An 18,442-nucleotide genomic window follows, 5' to 3' on the forward strand; every position below is an offset into this window, starting at 1 on the left:
AGTGCAGCCAGAGTGCTCCTTGGAGGCCAAAATGGCCAAACCTCGTCTCTCATACTTCGGACGTATTGTTAGGAGGGACCAGTCTCTGGAGAAGGATATCATGTTTGGTAAGGTGGAGGGTCAGAGAAAAAGAGAAAGACACCCAGAGAGATGGATTGACAAAGTGGCAGCATCAATGGGCTCAAGAGTGGCAACAATTGTGAGGTTGGCCCCTGGGCCAGTGTTTCATTCTGTTGTGCATAGGGTCTGTGCTGACTCAATGGCACCTAACAACAACAACAAATGCTGGTATTGGGCACTCACTCCAAACCCTCCAGTTACAAGACCATGTTTCTCTTCTCCTCTGGGCAGCCTGGTCTGTACTTCTCAGACTTTGGGTGTGGGTGTGGGTACTCAAAATTTCTCTCAGGGAATTAAGTCAGACTTTGTATGTGTGTTATTTCTTGTTAAGGCCTTGGGTGGGGAGTACTGCCCACCAAAGTACCTATGAAACAGTGTCTATGGGTCCGGGGCATCCTCTCCAAGAAGCCAACTGCAAGCAGAACCCTCATTTTCTTGAAGTTCTGTTTATCTTCAAAATGTGGACATATTTTCAGCACTGTAGTCCATAATGGGTGTGATGGGTCAGTGGTAGAATTCTTGCCTTCCACGTAGGAGAACTGGGTTTGATTCCCAGTCAGTGCACCTTAAGCACAGCCACTACCCAATTTTGAGAGCCTTCCAATCAAGTGGGCTTATCTTCTAGTACTGTATCAAATAGTATTCTGTTGTGATTCATCATGGACACCCAAAGGCTAATTTTCAGAAGTAGATCTTTCTTCCTAGTCTGTTTTAGTCCAAAAGCTCTCTCCATGCTGGCATTTGAAATACAATGGACTAGTTTCCAGTGTCATGGCAGTATGCAAGCCACTGTTGTTGTTAAGTTCCACTGAGGTAATTCATAGCTACCTTGTATAGGGTTTTTGAGGAGCAGCTGGTGGGTTTGAACCACTGAACTTGTTCAAACCAACCTTGAGGTCAAGTGCTTATCCTACAGCACCACACCAGGACTCCATATGCAAGCCACTACAGTATGACAAGTTGACAGATGGGTGGTGGTATTGAGCACTACAAAGAACAAATTCGTTTGAATATCATTTTATTCAATTTAGCTCTCAAAGCCACATTGAAAGAAAATATAGTTTTTTCCAATTTGCTGGAAGGAAGCAGGTACAGAAGGTGACACATGTGTCAGAGTTTACAACAAATGGTTTGTAATTGGAGTAGAGATGTGAATCCAGTTCAATGCGTCAGTAAGTTAAGGAAGCATCACATTAATAATTCTTAAAATAGAGTTTTGGGGAAAGTCCATTACATCACCACAGAATAGGTTCAAAAAACACACTTTCAGCCCCATCAGAGACTCTGGATGGGGCCAGTAATCTGTGGTTTAATAAGCTCCCAAGGGTGCCTAGAGCTACTGAAGTTTAGAAATACTGGCTTTCACCAAAAATGTCAGTTTACTTCTGATGCCAACAATACAGACATGCTGAGGAGAGGAGAAGTCCAGGTCCTTGCACCTTCCCTTCCCCAGACCATCCCTGCTATTGGATCAGAGCAAGGTAGAGAGTTTAACCTAGAAAGTCATCTTGAGAAACTTTTCCAGTAACAGGGTATTAAAAACTTGTGTTTAGATTATTAGCACTGATTAGTGAAGAGAAGCTGAGGACACATGATAGTGAAGACCATTTCATATCAGTGCTGCCTAAATTGACTTGACCCACTTCCAAGCTGATAACCATTCAAACCTATTCCCACACGCACACACACACATTCATACAGACTGGGCAGAGACTGCATTTTGGGCTCCCATTCATATGCAGTTGAATTGCCATTTCATAAAAAAAAAAAAAAAAGCTAAACTTTTCCTATTGTTCAGTTCCCACTACAAAAGACAACTAAGGTCTCTAATTTATAGGCAACAAATGTTGTGGGCTTCCTGTTTTAGGTTCAAGCTTGCTAACCTAGCTCTTAATGAGATATCGCTGCATGCTGCTGTCTGTGAGGGTCAACATGAGCAGACAGGAAGAAGAGCCTTATTTCTTACTGAGCAGTAGAATCCTTACTATTTGGAATAAAAAAAATCTTCCCAGGAAGCTCTTCCCGCATGAGCCTCCAGAATAATCCATGGCCCTGAGAAAGCCCAGTCAGCTTTGTTTAATTTTGGCCAAAACCCTGAAATAGGGCAGGTATCTAATCTCTGGAAAGACAGCCACCCATTCACTCTTTCTGTGGGATATGTGAGTAACCACAGAACAGAGGAGATATCCAGGCAGAACTTTCAGAAAGAATCATATGATTTTGTGCCTGCAAAATATACTACTGATAACTGGAAGGAGAGCACTTCTTACAGGAGGGAGGCTGTTTGTGTGTTTCCCTAGATTTGCATGATTTTGCATATTAGATTTTAGATGGATTTGATCTGCTAAGACAAATGCATTTAATATTAGAGCAGTTAAAATTCTCTAAGCAGTCATCTGGGGTACGATTATTGGGTCTGGTAGCGTACTGGTTACGAGTTGGGCTGCCGACCTCAAGGTCAGCAGTTCGAAAATACCAGCAGTTCTGTGGGAGAAAGATGAGGCTTTCTGCTCCCGTAAAGATTTACAGCATAGGAAATCCTGTGTGGGGTCACTATAAGTCGGAACCGACTCCACGGTACTTAACAACATCATAAAGCTTTGACTTTGTATATTGGATCTAGGAATGGTAATTCTTTCATTTCCTAAGTTTTTTTGTTTTGTTTTGTTTGTTCGTTTTTTGTTTCTTTTGTCTGTTCTTTTGTTTGTATATTGGATCTAGGAATGGGAATTCTTTCATTTCCTAAGTTGTTTTGTTTGTTCGTTTATACCATCTTTAAGAAATTTACTTGCTAGGGGAGCTCTGGTAGCGTAGTGGTTACGAATCGGGCTGCGAACCTTAAGGTCAGCGGTTCGAAACTACCAGCCGCTCCGCGAGAGAAAAACCAGGCTTTCTACTCCCGTAAAGATTTACACCCTCGGAAACCCTGTACAGGGTCGCTATGGGTTGGAACCGACTCGACTGCACTTAACAACAACAACAATAAGAGGGGAGCTCTGGTAGCGTAGTGGTTAAGAATCGGGCTGTGAACCGCCACGTCAGCACAGTTTGAAACTACCAGCTGTTCTGCAGAAGAAAGATGAGGCATTCTGCTCCCGTAAAGATTTACAGCCTCGGAAACCCTGTGCAGGGTCGCTGTGAGTCGGAATCGACTCCACGGCACTTAACATTAACAACAGGGGAGAATCTTGGAAGGGAAGGGCAAAGTTGCCTGGGAAGTTAGTGAGACTCTGAAGTATGGCTTGCTTTGTGTTCATGATCAGGAATGAGTGAGTGTCCAGAAATAATGGTTTAGGATTGGTGAATGCAACAAAGTGAGGACTTTGAGGTCTAGAGGTTCCATGTTTTGCAATATAAACTGTTGATATTTTGTATTAAAAAGTTGTTGGGTATTTGGGGAATTTGCTGGAATGAACAAATGGCCAATAAAGTTATTTGCAATTTGCATCTTCTTGGGTCAGAGTCTATTGGAGTAGTAGAGTTACGCCAATAAAGACTTGGAAGGGTAAAGTCATGTAGATAGGAAGCCAGTTTGGAGAGTCTATGGATCCAGTACTCAGAAACCTGGGATCTCATGTGTGTGCTTCTAGTTTAATACTTTGTGATTCTACAAGCCTGAATGCTCCCTTTGGAGACAAATAGTAGGTGAACAGGAGATAGATATGACAGTTTCAGTCCTTTGTAAAAAAAAAAAAACAAAAAAAAAATTTTTTTTTGTATAATCTCACAAGTTACAATGAACAATTGTTGTTGTTGTTAAGTGCCATTGAAACAGTTCCTACTTATAGTGACTCATAGGGTTTTCGAGCAGCAGCTGGTGCATTTGAATCACTGACACTATGACTAAAACCAATCTTATGGTTTAGTGCATTATCCCACAGTGCCACATTAGGACTCCAGAATGAACAATGTTGCTGTTAAGTGCTGTTGAGTTGATTTCAACCCATAGTGACCCTTTATAGGGTTTCTAAGAAGCAGCTGGTGAGCTTGAACTGCCAACCTTGCAGTTCAAACCAACTTTATAGTCCAGAATATTAACCCACAGTGCCATGCCAGGACTCCAGAATTAACAATGTTGTTGTTAAGTGCCGTTGAGTTGATTCCGACCCATAGCGACCCTGTATAGTGTTTCTAAGGAGTAGCTGATGAGCTTGAATCACCGACCTTGCAGTTCAAACCACTTTGCAGTCTGATGCATTAGCCCACAGCACCACACCAGGACTCCCAAATTAACAATATAAGGACCTAAATAAACAATTGTTGTTGTTGTTAAGTGCAGTCAAGAGTCGGTTCTGACCCATAGCGACCCTGTGTCGGGTTTCCAAGGAGTGGCTGGTGAGCTTGAACTGTCGACCTTGCAGTTCAAGCCGGCTTTGCACTCCAGTGTATTAACCCACAGCACCACACCAGGACCTTGGAAGGACCTAAATAAAGTTCAAGGGTGAGTCAAAAATTATCTGCATTCAGGCTGTAGAATTTATTTTCACCAACTTTTAGAAAAAGACAAATCATTTTTCTACCACAATCTTCTTGCTTTTCAATATACTTTGTCCATCTGTCAACGAGCTTTTGTATTCCCTTTCTAAACAATGTTTTGACTGAGTTGTGAGCCACAAATACATTGTTGTTTTCACTTCTTCATTAAAGGTGAATATTAGTCCTCAAAGGGCTGCTTTTAGGGAATCAAACAGATGAAAGTCTGATGGAGCAAGATTAGGACTATAGGTAGAATGCTTTAACACTTCAACAAAAATTTTTGTAGAATGTCAACAGTGTGGAGAGAAGTGTGCAGACGTGCATTACCATGCAAGATCACAAGAGCCTTAGATAGCAGGCTTAATCCAAAATTTAATCCAAAATTTAGGCTTCATTTCTTCAGTGAACTTCTCACTGTAATGAGCACTGCTGATTGTTGAACTTTTTTCCTGATAGTGTTTCAGTACTGGCCCTTGCGAATCCCAGAAATCTATAAGCATCCATTTTCCAGCTGATGATTGACTTTTGAAGTGCTTCTTGGTGGGCAATTGCAGATACTTCCGTTGTATGCACTGCTGTTTACTCTCAGGCTCGTAGTGATGAATCCATGTCTCATCACCAGTAACGTTTTTGTTGTTGTTGTTTTAAGTTTTTATTGTGAATTGAGAGACAAGTTTACATGGGAGAACATTAGCTTTACATTCATCCTTCATTCTATTGTATTTCATTGCATTGCAATGATTACAATCCCCTCCATGCATCACCATTCAACAGCATTTGCTTCCATTCCCTCTGCTTTTTTTTTTTTTTTGTTTGTTTGTTTGGTTGCTTTCTTTTTATGTATACCGAAGCACTCAGGAATATATAACCATTCAAACAAAGGGAATACCCTGCAAACCTGTCCCCCTGGCCACCAGCACACAGCCCCTTTCCCTCTTTGAGTCTAGAGTCCACAGCCGCATGTCTCTGCCTCTATCTCTGGTGTCACTGCTTTTCTGGATAGGGTCTCACACTCCGTTCTTCTCCCTTGATGGTACCAGGGTCCTCCGCTCCTGGACTGTAAGATCAGTCACTCCCCTCCTTTTATTACAAAATGTCTACCTTTACATTTGCAACAATCATAATCAGTCCTGATAGCAATTATTCACTATTGAACCACAAAAGTCTTATCCCCATCTCCTTTCTAGATAATTTGGAAACCACTTAGTGGAGATTCTACCTTCCCCGCACCCTCTGAAATTAAGCTCCTTCTTGAAAACTTGTAAGCCAGACACTTCTTACCTTTGTAGTCCCCCCCACTTTTGAGTAGCCAATGTCTAAGTTGCCCATCCCTGTCAATCTTGTGTACAGAGGGGGTGGGAATAATCCTTGCCGTAAAGATTCTTTCCTTCTTTTAAGCTACTACATCCATAAATATAGGTCAAGTTCATCAAATTGTAGCAGCAGATTACACTCCCCCCCCCCTCTTCTTTCTTCCTTTAGTCAAGTTCTAATCATCCAGCCATTGAAGCTAGGTCAAATGAGTACTATCTGCAAGTGTGGACATTTTTATATATCTCCATTGCATATCAGCTGGATGATATCTCTGCTTTAGTCCTCTGTGGCTGTGTCCCTGTCCATGGGCTCCAGAGTCTCCAGGTATCGCTATACTGCTGGCCAGCCAGGTCTCAATCAAGGTTGACAGTAATCTATTGAACGTGGTCAGATTTAGCCCTCAGCCTCATTGCTGTTTTTCACTCACTTTCCTTTATCGGTAGACCAACATGGTCACCAGCAAGATTACATGCCTCCTCGTGTATTTCCTTTGAGTTTCAGTCTTTGAGGGGACTTGATTGCTTGCCTTGATGGCTCCCCAGCAAACAACTTGCTTGTTCTTACAGTCGTCAATCAGACTGCCATTAATGTTTTTTATTTTTCCTCCTGGCCCTTCTTTTAAGAAGTATCTTCTGTTCCTCTAGCTGCTCCAGGCTGGTCTGCTTGTCTTTTCAAGTGGTAATTTCCCACTTCAGAAGATTCTGGATGGGGATCTGGATTCCACTTGAGGTCTTATGCAATGTAAAAGGCTCTGCAGGAAGCCTCTTTCACTGGGCAAGTTTTAGCCCCATTTTAGGTATTCCAATTTGTTATAGGCTGAAGACAGACTTACAAGCTTTCTATAGTAATATTTCTGGCTATTCCTTTCTCTCCCCCACAAGTGTCTATCTTACAATAGTAGGCAAGGGAAACCAAGATCATAAGACAGTCAGGCATCTTAACATTATTTTCCCTCTTTTACCCATTCAAACTATGCCTCAATTCCTGTATCACAGATCCCTGTTGTTCCAAGGTTGAGCATACATCACTATTTACCACTGTCCCATTTAGCCCATGCAAACCTTCCTATATACCAGTAACACTTTTTAAAGAGACTTTTACCTTCCTTTGAGTATTGGTCTAAATTTTGTTTGCAGCTGTCCAAATGCTTCTGTTTATGCTCTTATTTGAGATTTGGTACGCATCTTGCACTAACTTTTTGAAACCCAAGTATGTCATGGATTACTTCATAGGCAGAGCCTTGGCTGATTTGCAAATGATTTACCACATAATCCACTGTGACTTATCTATTCAACAGAATCATTTTCAAGTGCATGCTCAATGTTGTTATCAGCCATGGACATGGATGGGCATTTTGATATAACCAGACTGCAGATAATTTTTTACTCACTCATACAGGAGAGAGCTGGAAAAATTATCCTCTTCAGTTTTGAGTCTTATTTTCAAACTTTCTATATGACTGTGTCAGGTATAACGAGTAATAAAAAGTAACCCTGGAGAGTCATAGGGTACTTCTGAATGTTGCTTTTTTCACCTGCTTGAGCTGAAGATTTCTGCTGTACCTTCTGTTTGAGACATGTATAATGGGCTGTGTGGGCCAAGAATCCTTTGATTGGTGTCCTCATTCTTTCAGGATCCAAAGGGTGTTGAGTAGGTGGTAGGGACTAACTTCAGAGTGTTGGTGATGCCACCAAGTTGGTACTGACTCATAGTGACCTTGTACAGGTTATCCGAGGCTGTGAATCTTTATGGGAGCAGAAAGCTTCATCTTCCTCCCCCAGAGTGACTGGTATATTCAAACTACTGACCTTGCAGGTAGCAGTCCAGTTCATAATTCACTATGCTACCAGGGCTTTAGAGTAGTCTTGGCTAAAGCACTGAAGTAAATCTCTACATTATCTGAGGGAAGGAAGTTGAGCTGTCTATTTGATGAATGCTTCATAGGAGCAAACTTTTCTTAGGTCTTGCAGTTCTAACTTGGGGGCCTCAAAATCAACTCACTGCAGATGATTTCCAAGTCAAAGACAATGTTTTAGTTATTTACTGATGCTACAACAGAATACTACAAGTGGATAGTTTTAACAAATGGAAATTTATTTTCTCAGTTTGAAACAGGGCAGTGAGAAACTAAGGGCACCAGGAAAGGTTTAGCTTGGCCAAAGTAAAATGAGATCAGGACAGTAATAACAGCTATAGATAAAATGTAGCTTCTTCCCTAACTACCTGTCATCTTCAATTACTACCCCATAGTTAATATCTGTTTTTGCTGTTGTTGTTAGGTGCCATTGAGTCAGCACCGACTCATAGCGACCCTATGCACAACAGAAGGAAACACTGCCCAATCCTGGGCCAACCTCACAATTGTTACCACAATTGAGCCCATTAATGCTGCCACTTTGTCAATCCATCTCACTGGGGGTCTTCCTCTTTTTATCTCACCCTCTACCTTAACAAACACGATATCCTTCTCCAGTGACTGGTTCCTCCTGAAAATATGTCCAAAGTATGGCAGACAAAGTTTGGCCATCTTGGCCTCCAAGGAGCACTCTGGCTGCACTTCTTCCAACATAGATCTGTTAGTTCTTTTGGCAGCCCGTGGCATTTTCAATATTCTCCTCCAAGACCTTAACTCAAATGTACCAATTCTTCTATGGTCTTCCTTATTCAGTGTCCAGCTTTTGCATGCATGTGAGGTAATTGAAAATACCAAGGCTTGGGTCAAGCACACCTTAGTCCTCAAGCTGACATCTTTGCTCTTCAACACTTTCTAAAGGTCTTGTGCAGCAGATTTGCCTAATGTATTATATTGTTTGATTTCTTGGCTGTTGCTTCCGTGAGTGTTGATAGTTGATCCAAGAAGAATGAAACCCTTGACAACTTCAATCTTTTTTAGAGATAAATAATTTGCTCTTTTAATTGATAGGTAATCCCTACTCCAAGGATTATCCCAGAAAAGAAGAAAAACAGCTGCATATTTCCTGTGAAGACCATTGATGATCACCACTGGGAAAAAGCTAACAGTGCCTGTTAGAGACAAAATGTTCAGAATGGTCAACAAGATTTGAAATAAATAAAACAACAAAGAAGTTCCTCAGGTTCCTATCCTATTCCAAAGATCCCTATAAATCCTCCATCCTCTTTTCCCTACCCTACACCCAACTCCCCTATAAACCCTCCTTCCTCTTCTCTCTCTGGGAGACAGATCTGGGAGAGTTCCACTTCTCTGTCCTCCTGAGTATCAACACTTAATAAACACTTTGCTGTTTGCTCTGAATCTTGTCTCTGAGTATTGGCTACAGCATTAAAAGAGATATTTTCCTGGTTTTAAGTGTAGGAGGCTAGACGTCCAAATTCACATCGTTGAGTCTAGGAAAAGGCTTTCTCTCTGTAGAGTCTTCAGCTTTTGCTTCCTGGTTTCTCAGTGCTTTCCATGTGTTTTAGCATCTATCTGTATCCATTTCTCTCTTTTAGTTTCTTTAGCATATCAAATATACTATTGGCACAGAGAGTGTTTTTAATAATCTTTTCTTACATTATCATGGGAAAGAAAGTGCACATTTAAGAAGTATGTGTGGGTCTTTGGACTATAGCTTCAGATCAAAGTTTCTGTGTGCATCACTGTGAGAAAATCCCAGTGTCCTGCTTTTGGTTTCCCATGGAAGCAGATGCAAGACTGTGACTTGAGTGCAAGTAGGTTATTTGGGAAGCAACCTCAAGAAGAACTGTGAGGCCTTGAAGAAAGCAGACAGGGAAGAGAAAAGAGTGATGAAAGGTGTGTTAGCAAGCAATTTGCCATTATGACAATAGGTTTCAGCCCTCTGGAGGTGTTATGGAATGAATTGTGTCCCCCAGAATATTACTAAAATCCTGATTTCCAGTACCTGTAATTAAAGGGGGGTAGTAATAGTTCAGTAATAAAATTTTTGCCTTCCATGTGGGAGACCTGTGTTGTTTCCAGCCCGCAAGTGGAGGCTTGCATATTACTATGATGTCGAACAGCTTTTGGTGGTACTTCCAGATTAAGGTGGACTAGGAAGAAAAGCCTGGTGATCTACTTTTGAAAATCAGCCAATGAAAGCCCTATGGATCACAATAGATCCAATTACAACCAAACATGGGACTGGTATAGGACATTGCAGCAACTCATTCCATTGTGTATGATGTCACCATGCATGACTCAGGGACCTAGTTAGCATCAGTTAACAACAGTACCCACAGCCATCAAATCTGTTCAGTCTCACAGCAACCCTAATGGACAGAATAAAAAACTCCAAGCTTAGAGTTTCTTAGGGAAGTTAAACAGATTGCAATACAGGATGAGAAAATGCTCAGGATGCAGGTTTGGGGTAAAGACAGCCTCATCTCTATCGAACCCACAGGCAGACCTCTCTCTGACCCTCAGCCTCTTGATCTGGCCTCTGCCCTGTTCAGGCAACGTTACAAAGCTCTTTGAGTACTGCTGATAAATGTCCAAAAGCACTCAAATCTAGCTATGTGGATCAGCAAATGTAGCTCGCTAATTAAGTTGCTGGAGGCACCATATTCCATAAAAAATCCAAAAGGCACTCAGCTTTACTTGTTTTGCCAATTGCTTTGCCTGCTGCTCTGACTCTTGGTTCTACTGCCACCACTCTGTTGCTTCTTCTCCAGTGTTATATCTTTCTGTCCTTGGATTGAGGAGGTTCAATGCACAGGGCTCTTGGAATCCAAAGGATACACTCCACTCTAAGCCCTTCTTCCTTAATGGTAATGAGATTCCCTGCTTCTTGCTTCTGAGATGCCTCATTTTAAATCCAAAAGACTGGCAAAATTGACCCATCCTCTATTAAGGTTTCCTAGTTCTTACAACCATAATTAACTCTGCGTTAACTCACAATTGAACCAGCATCTTCTCCAACTTTTTCTTACCCAGACTCACAAGGGGAAAAAAAGTAGTTTTGTGCAAGCTATAAAGACTATCAGCAGAAGAGCCATATGAAGTAATTCACTGCACCACAGGCTGTCCCCTGGCTCTTCTAGTTATTGCTTCTTTCATACACAGAGGATAACCTTCTGGTAGCGCAGTGGTTACGAATCGGGCTGTGAACCGCAAGGTCAGCGGTTCGAAACTACCAGCGGTTCTGCAGGAGAAAAAGGAGGCGTTCTGCTCCCATAAAGATTTACAGCCTCGGAAACCCTGTGCAGGGTCGCTATGAGTCGAAACCGACTCCACGGCACTTAACAACAACAACTAGTCATTTTACTGCAAGCACCCATGAAAATGCATAAGCCAGACGCTTCATGCCTTTATCTCCGCTGTTTTAAGATATCCAATTTCTAAATTGCCTATACCTCTCAACCCAGTACTCTGAGTAGATAAGTATGCTCCTTGATGTGGAGAATATTTATTTTGGTTGGAACTTTGAATGTCTGCATCCATAAGCAAAGTTCAGTTCAGAGCAAGTCATCAATATTGCAGCAATTAATACCAGATCACAGTATCAAACGTCTCTCTTCATTTGGTCAGTTGTGGCCAATTCAGCCTTAACCATCCTAGTTATGTTAAATGTATATCAGCTGCAAATTTTGGAGTCCACACATACCTCCCTGCACTACAGACCAGCTGACCCCTTCTCTCTTTCTCAGTCCTAGTCCCTGGGGGTAGGTTAATGCCTGTAGGTTTAGGAGTCCCTACAACTCTCAAAACTTCACAACAGTCAACTTCCTTTCCTCTCTTAACTTTCTCTTCATTACTGCACTTTCCCCAACTCCACTTATCAATGTACCCAGGTGATCACCAGCAAGCATACCAGGCTTTCTGCTCACTGGCTCCCTTAACTTTCAATCCTAGAAGGGGATTTTCTCTGATGGAGACAAACTTTTTGTGACTCAATACATCCAACATCAAACTGCTTGCTTGAAATTCAATATGCCAAATAGTAATTTTTCTTTCTGCAGGTCTTTTCTTTAAACATAAATTTCCTGTTTACTCAGAAGTTCTGGATGGGTCTGCATGACTTTCCATATGCATATTTTCAGATGCTGAAAGTTCTGGGCAGGGCTCAGATTTTCATCTAAGTCCCTATAGTCTATACACAGGCTGTTGAATCAGTTCTGAGTGACTCACAGTGACCCTGTATAGGGTTTCCGAAGAGCAGCTGGTGAGCTTGGCTGACTGCTTTGTGGTTTACAACCCTGCAGCCCTGTGCTAATCCTACAGCACCACACCAGGAGTCCATACAGCCTGTTCCTTCCTGGCAATTCTAACTCCCCTTTTAGCATATTCAATAAGTATAGGCTGAAGATAGCTAACACACGCTCTGTAATCACAATGTTGTTGTCAAGTGCCGTCGAGTCGAGCTGACCCATAGCGACCCTGGATAGGGTTTCCAAGGAGCAGCTGGTGAGCTTGAACTGCCAACCTTGCAGTTCAAACAGCTTTACAGTCTGGCACATTAACCCACAATGCCACACCAGGACTCAATATTAATTCCCATCACACATATGCATATGATCCTGGCTGGCAGGATGGATCAAGCAGGCCTTTACTCCTATCAATTGTCTTGCTTAACCAACCTGGCTTTTGCTCCCATTGACTCCAGAAGCAGTTTGTTTTCCCTCAGCTGCAGTATATCTTTTACTATCCTTTCAGTCATTAAAATAATAACAATCAAAGTAACCAATAAGAATTCGGGTTCCTTTGTTCTTTCTCTTATGAATTTCCATGTCTCCATGAGTCTGGACCATTGCAATGAATCCCACTCCTGATGCTAACTGTAAAGGGGTGTTAAGGTGGCAATGTTTGACCTTCTCTTACTTCAGCAAGGGAAAAAGGATCAAACCCAGCATCAACCCAAGGATGATTCCTATGGGTCTGAAATTAGATATGTCTCCAGCTTCTTCACCAAATCTAACATCGACTGTCCCTTTATAGCACTTTCTACTCAGCTGCTATTGTTGTTGTTAAATGCTGTTGAGTTAGTTCTGACCCAGAGCAAACATTTATAGGGTTTCTGAGAAACAAACAGTTGGTGAACTTGAACCTCCAACCTTGTGGTTCAAACTGATTTTGCTGTCTAGCACATTAGTGCACAGTGCCACACCAGAACTAGGTTCAATAACTCATTGCAATGGCCACACAGGACTCAGGTACCGTAATCACAGTTGTGAGGTTTATTAAGGGAGTTAACAAGTTGCAATGCAGGATCAGAAAATGCTCAGGAGACAGATTTTTGTAAGGACAACCTCTTGTCTGGCCCTCAGTCCCTTGGCGCAGCCTCAGCCCTGTTCAGGCAATGTTACTACTGCTGATAAATGCCCAAAGGGCACTCCACATGGCTATAAGCCTCAGTCCAAAGGCACTTAGCTCCAAGGCTGTACATCTTTATAGAAGTTGACTGTCATATCATTCTCCTGTGGTTAGCAGTAGCATGTTTTAACGACATATCTGTAAATATGATTCTCTTAGGAAATAGTGTTACTTTGTTAAATTTATTAGATTATACTCTAGTAGAGTGAGTTCTTAATCAAATCACTTTGAGTTATAAAAAGAGAATATTAAAAACACACATAAAGATGATAGATGTGTCAGCAAGGATTGCCAGTAGCTACTAGAAGCTGAAATAGAAAAAGAAGCAGCTCCCCCTAGAATCGTGTTTTGAATTCAGATTTGTAGCCTCCAGAATTGTGAGAAAATAAATCTGTACTCTTTTAAAGCCACCCACACAAAGAAACTAAGACAGGCCTCTGGGACATGGTGTGGTCTATGATTCACATGTCCTCTTGAGGGGCTAGCTTAGCTGTCTGTCCATAAACTTCCCTCCTCATTGGTTGAGGTTGTTGTTTGGGTGTTGTCTTTTTGGTATTCTTGGCTTTATCCCAGGCAGATTGCTGAGCAGGAGCTGTCTTCAGGGCCCTCCGAAGATGGCTAAGGGGGCTGAGTCAGCCTCTGCTATACACTAGGTTCAACCCTGAATCTGCACTCGGCTCAGGGTGACCTTGAGCAATGGAATACCAAGGACAGGGTGGTAGGAGCAATCTTTTCCTCCACATAGGCAATAAGGGTGCAGATTGTATTTAGATGTAATTAAACTGACTAGTCTGTCTGTTATGTAATATCACCATGTCCCAATAATTCTAAAAAATGGCAGTGATAAAATACTTCTCTTTGAAAATAAAATAAAATTTTTCTTGGTCTAAGTTAATGGCTGTTGTTGAGTTTTAATAATATATATGGAGTCTTCAAATGCCATATTATACTGGTGATGGTGTGGTATGCCATCGAATCTGTTCCCATTCATAGTGACAATGTATGGGGTTTCTGAAGCAAGCCTTATCTTTCCCCTACTTATTATTTAATTAATACTATATTCAGCACAAAGGTTAGTTTGGAGAACTCGTGGCTATATGGTTGGCCCTGACACAGTTGAAATTGGACACACACGGCCATTTCAAGAGCAAGTTTATAAGGATGAGGCTCATACTGGGGTCACACAGTAACAAACTGGGAAACATTTTGGGGTGGCATATCCTCAGAAAAGAGCATATGGCTCAACCCAGAGGTTTTGTTTCATATGACTACATTTGAGTGTCAGCTGTGAGTAAACCATTGTCTTAGTCGAGGCACCTGAAATAAATGAAACTTTAGTCCCAACAAACTTTAATGAAAGGCAACTCCACTGTTCTACACTGACCATCTGAGTTCCTGGGCAGTGGAGTAGTCCTCCCTGTCTGGGCCCTATAACTGTCTGGGAACTCAAGGAGGCCCTATAACCTGACTTTCCCTCTTAGGTAATAAAGGGACTCCTACAGCACTGTAGGATAAGCACTGGACTGATAACTGAAAGGTTGATGGTTTAAATACACCTATACAGGGTAACTATGAGTTAGAACTGACTCAATGACACTGAACAACAGTCACTTCAGGTCACCAGTGCAATCAATCTTAATCTAAAAAAGTTAGTGTGCCTCATAATCCTGACTTGGAACTTGCTCTAGCATCAGTTCTCTCTACCTCCTGGTGATGACGTTGTTGTTGTCAGGTGCCGTCGAGTCGGAACTGACTCATAGCGACCCCATGCACAGCAGAACGAAACAATATCCGATCCTGGGCCAACCTCACCACCGCTGCCACACTTGAGTCCATCAATGATGCCACCTGGCTAATCCATCTCGTTGAGGGTCTTCCTCTTTTTCTCTGACCCTCCACCTTACCCAGCATGACATCCTTCTCCAGCTACTGTTCCCTCCAGACAATATGTCCAAAGTATGAGAGATGAAGCTTAGCCTCCAAGGAGCACTCTGGCTGCACTTCCTCCAAAACAGATCTATTGGTTGTTCTGGCAGTCCATGGCTCTTTCAGTATTCTCCTCCAACACCACAACTCAAAGTGATGACTTAGGACCATTTTATTTAAGATGGGAGTTGCCAGTGGGATTCAGAGATGTAGGGCCCTCTTTTACTAATATTCTTCTGTTTGCTACTTTCTCACCCTCCCTCCAAGTTTGCTAGAGAGTTCCTGAATCTGCAGGACTAGGTGGTGTGAGGATAAATGCCAGAGGAAGCAAAGGTCCCCCTTGAGCTGGTATTGTTGGCAAGTGACCCCATGGCAGTCTAACACTGGGCACAGTGAACTCTCTCAGGGGCCACTCCCACCCTGCATCTTCCTGGTATTGTTTTGAGCTGATGCACTTCTATTCTTGGTGGTCACTGAGGACTCCCTAGGGTTGCCCTATAGGACTGCCCCCATGAAACCTGGAGGTCCACAGCTTTGAATCATTGTCCCAACAGTTTTTGGAGGTGCAGGTCTTTATGATGCAGTCTAACTTGTGGCTCCTTTTTCCCAATGTGGAAGACAGTCCTCTATCTCTTACCCCTGAATATTCCCTGGTTAAGAGTGCCATCAAACCCCAGGCTACCATATCTTCAAATGACCTGTATCACTTTAGTTGGTGTAGGGAAGTGTCATATCACCCCTAACCCCTGCTATACCTACATACTGCCCTCTTCAGGTCAAAATCCCTCACCAACTCTTCCCCTTGCTCAGGTTGGTGGGAAGGTGTAGACGCTGACAACAGTTTCATCACCATTTGCTTTGACTATCAGCCCAGGTTGCTGACCTGCCTTACTTCTAGTTATTGTTGTTAAGGGTCATCAAGTCAGTTCTGACTCATAACCACCCCCTATTACACATTGACATTTGTGTTGCACCCTTAGATTTTACCTTTCTATTACAGTTCTGACTCTCTGGGAACTTACATTTTGGAAGTGGGTACTTAGACTTGGCTGGTTGCAAGTAAGCCTGACTGAGGTCAGCAGTCCCCAGTGCTCCTGGAGGAGTGTACACAAAGAAGAGGTGTCTCTCAGCAGGTGGGCTGGGTCTTCTGGGCTCAAACTGGAAAGCCAGAAGGCCCTAGCTAGATACACAGCAGTGCAGAGATGGGAAACACAAACTTGGAGGAAAGAAACATGTATGTATTGGGTGGGAATGTGGGGACCAGAACTCTGCTATTTGTGGCCTGGTTGATCTCCCTGGGTGATCAACCAAGTACATGGACAGTGCTCTTCATATGTGATGGCCACACCTTGAGAAAGGGCTGACAGACAGAGTGGCCTGTCTTCCACTAAATCAATTCTGATTGGGTACATTGCCTAGTTGAATAACTGTTACTTACTCAATTTTCTATCCTTTAGAAGTTCCCAGAATATTCTGAACTCCTTGGAACAAAGAGGTTACAGTAACATAATATGTTCTGCTCTTATTTTAAGAGGAAATATGGCAACACTTTAATATATAGACACTCCACAGTATGCTGGCTCAGACTTCTGACATTTAATAAGTACTGAATTATTATTTAATAGCATGTTGAAAACCAAATAAACAAAACCTTACCATTTTGCTTTCCCTCCTTATGTTTTATTTCATATCACTTCACCTCATTTTTCCTTTCATTTCATTTTAGTGGCTTTGAAGCGTCTTTAGGAGCCTTGAGGTGGAAAAGCAGTGGAATTCCACCACCTGGGAGCAGTGGCTTCTTTTTTCAGGGCAGGATTGACTCAGGTACTGGTAACACCAGCAACAAATGTAGACGAGGATTTTCCTTTGATGTGTGAAGATGAAACATCATGTCAAGTGAGCGCTGGAAGGAAACTTGACTGAAATGTGAGAATATGTAAGTTTGATACCTTGGGGGCCCAAATCCTATAAAGATAAAAATCGGATTATTAATGACAGTTCCTAGTTTAAAGATGTGTTTGATCCAGGTCTGTAGGAACGCCCCTGCTTGGAAACACATGTGGACCATGTGAAACACTCTTCAGCTTGGTTTGCAGGAGCAAAGGTGCTGGAGCAGCTTAGGCCAGGGTGCTCCAAGTCCTAGTCATTCTCAGTACAAGACCCGGCATGAGACCAGTGCCAGGGAAGAAAGGCTGCCCCCTCAGAGGCTCCTGGTGTTCATGGCTACTCGGTACTGCATTTCCCAGACTGACAGCAAGAGCCCAGCGCTGAGTGTCTGCCACCATCCCTAACCTAGAGGCTCAAGGAGGAAAACCTCATGGCACTCATTTGGTGGTATGCAGAACAATCACTCATCTCCTTTCATTTGGACAGAAGGCTGGGAAGAGAGCTGTAATGGCCATGTTGTCCAGTTTCTCAGCAGGCAGAATTGAAGACTCAGAATTTAGGAGTAACTCCTAGCACAAATTCACAGATCCTGCACAAATTCACTCCTGAAAACACCTGGTACTCTGTTCACAAGAGATGGTTCTCAGCAGGATGACAGATTCAGGAACTGAAGTCAAATTCTAGCTGGAACAGTTGCCAGAAGAAGTGTGTTCTGGAATAATAGGCATGTGATAAGGGATAGGGGCTTAAGTGCTTTGGACCTCAGTTTCCCCAGCTGAAATAGAGGAGGATAAATTTCTCAAGGATTTAGATCCTTGGTAGCTCTAACTCCTGTGATGAATCAGTAACACCTCAGTGTGAAGTTGTCTATTAGATTGCAACCTGGGGGTGGGACACAGCAAAAATTCTCAGAGATTAAAGAAAGGGAGGGAAAGAGAGGTTGCAAAGGGCAAGGATGTATCTAACTGGACCAGGGGTTTGGAGGAAAGACTGTCCATCTAGCAAGAAGGTGCTCATAGCTTGGCTAAAAGCTGGGTGCCAGGGACAGGGCTGATGGAGAACTCACAGGTGTGGGGGACCAGGGAAGCAGGTCATGGCCTTCACAGAGTCATATGACACAAAGGTCCACCTCCATTTTCCTTACATATATCAAGTGAGACAGAACCAGGAATGACGCCAAGCCTGTTTGCTCCAGGCTTGATCTCCTCACCAAGGAGCATTCAGTTTGCTACTTGAATTAATCCAACTGTAAAACCCATCCCTGTTGGCTGGGATGGGTTTCTTCACTCCTGGCTGGATGCAGAGGAAACCTAGCCATATAAGGGATTTCCTATGTATGTTGTTGTTGTCAGGTGCCATCGAGTCGGAACCGACTCATAGAGACTCCATGCACAGCAGAACGAAACAATGTTCGATCCTGGGCCAACCTCA

The sequence above is a fragment of the Chrysochloris asiatica genome, unplaced genomic scaffold, assembly GCF_000296735.1.
Source record: "Chrysochloris asiatica unplaced genomic scaffold, ChrAsi1.0 scaffold00205, whole genome shotgun sequence".
Classification (NCBI taxonomy): domain Eukaryota; kingdom Metazoa; phylum Chordata; class Mammalia; order Afrosoricida; family Chrysochloridae; genus Chrysochloris; species Chrysochloris asiatica.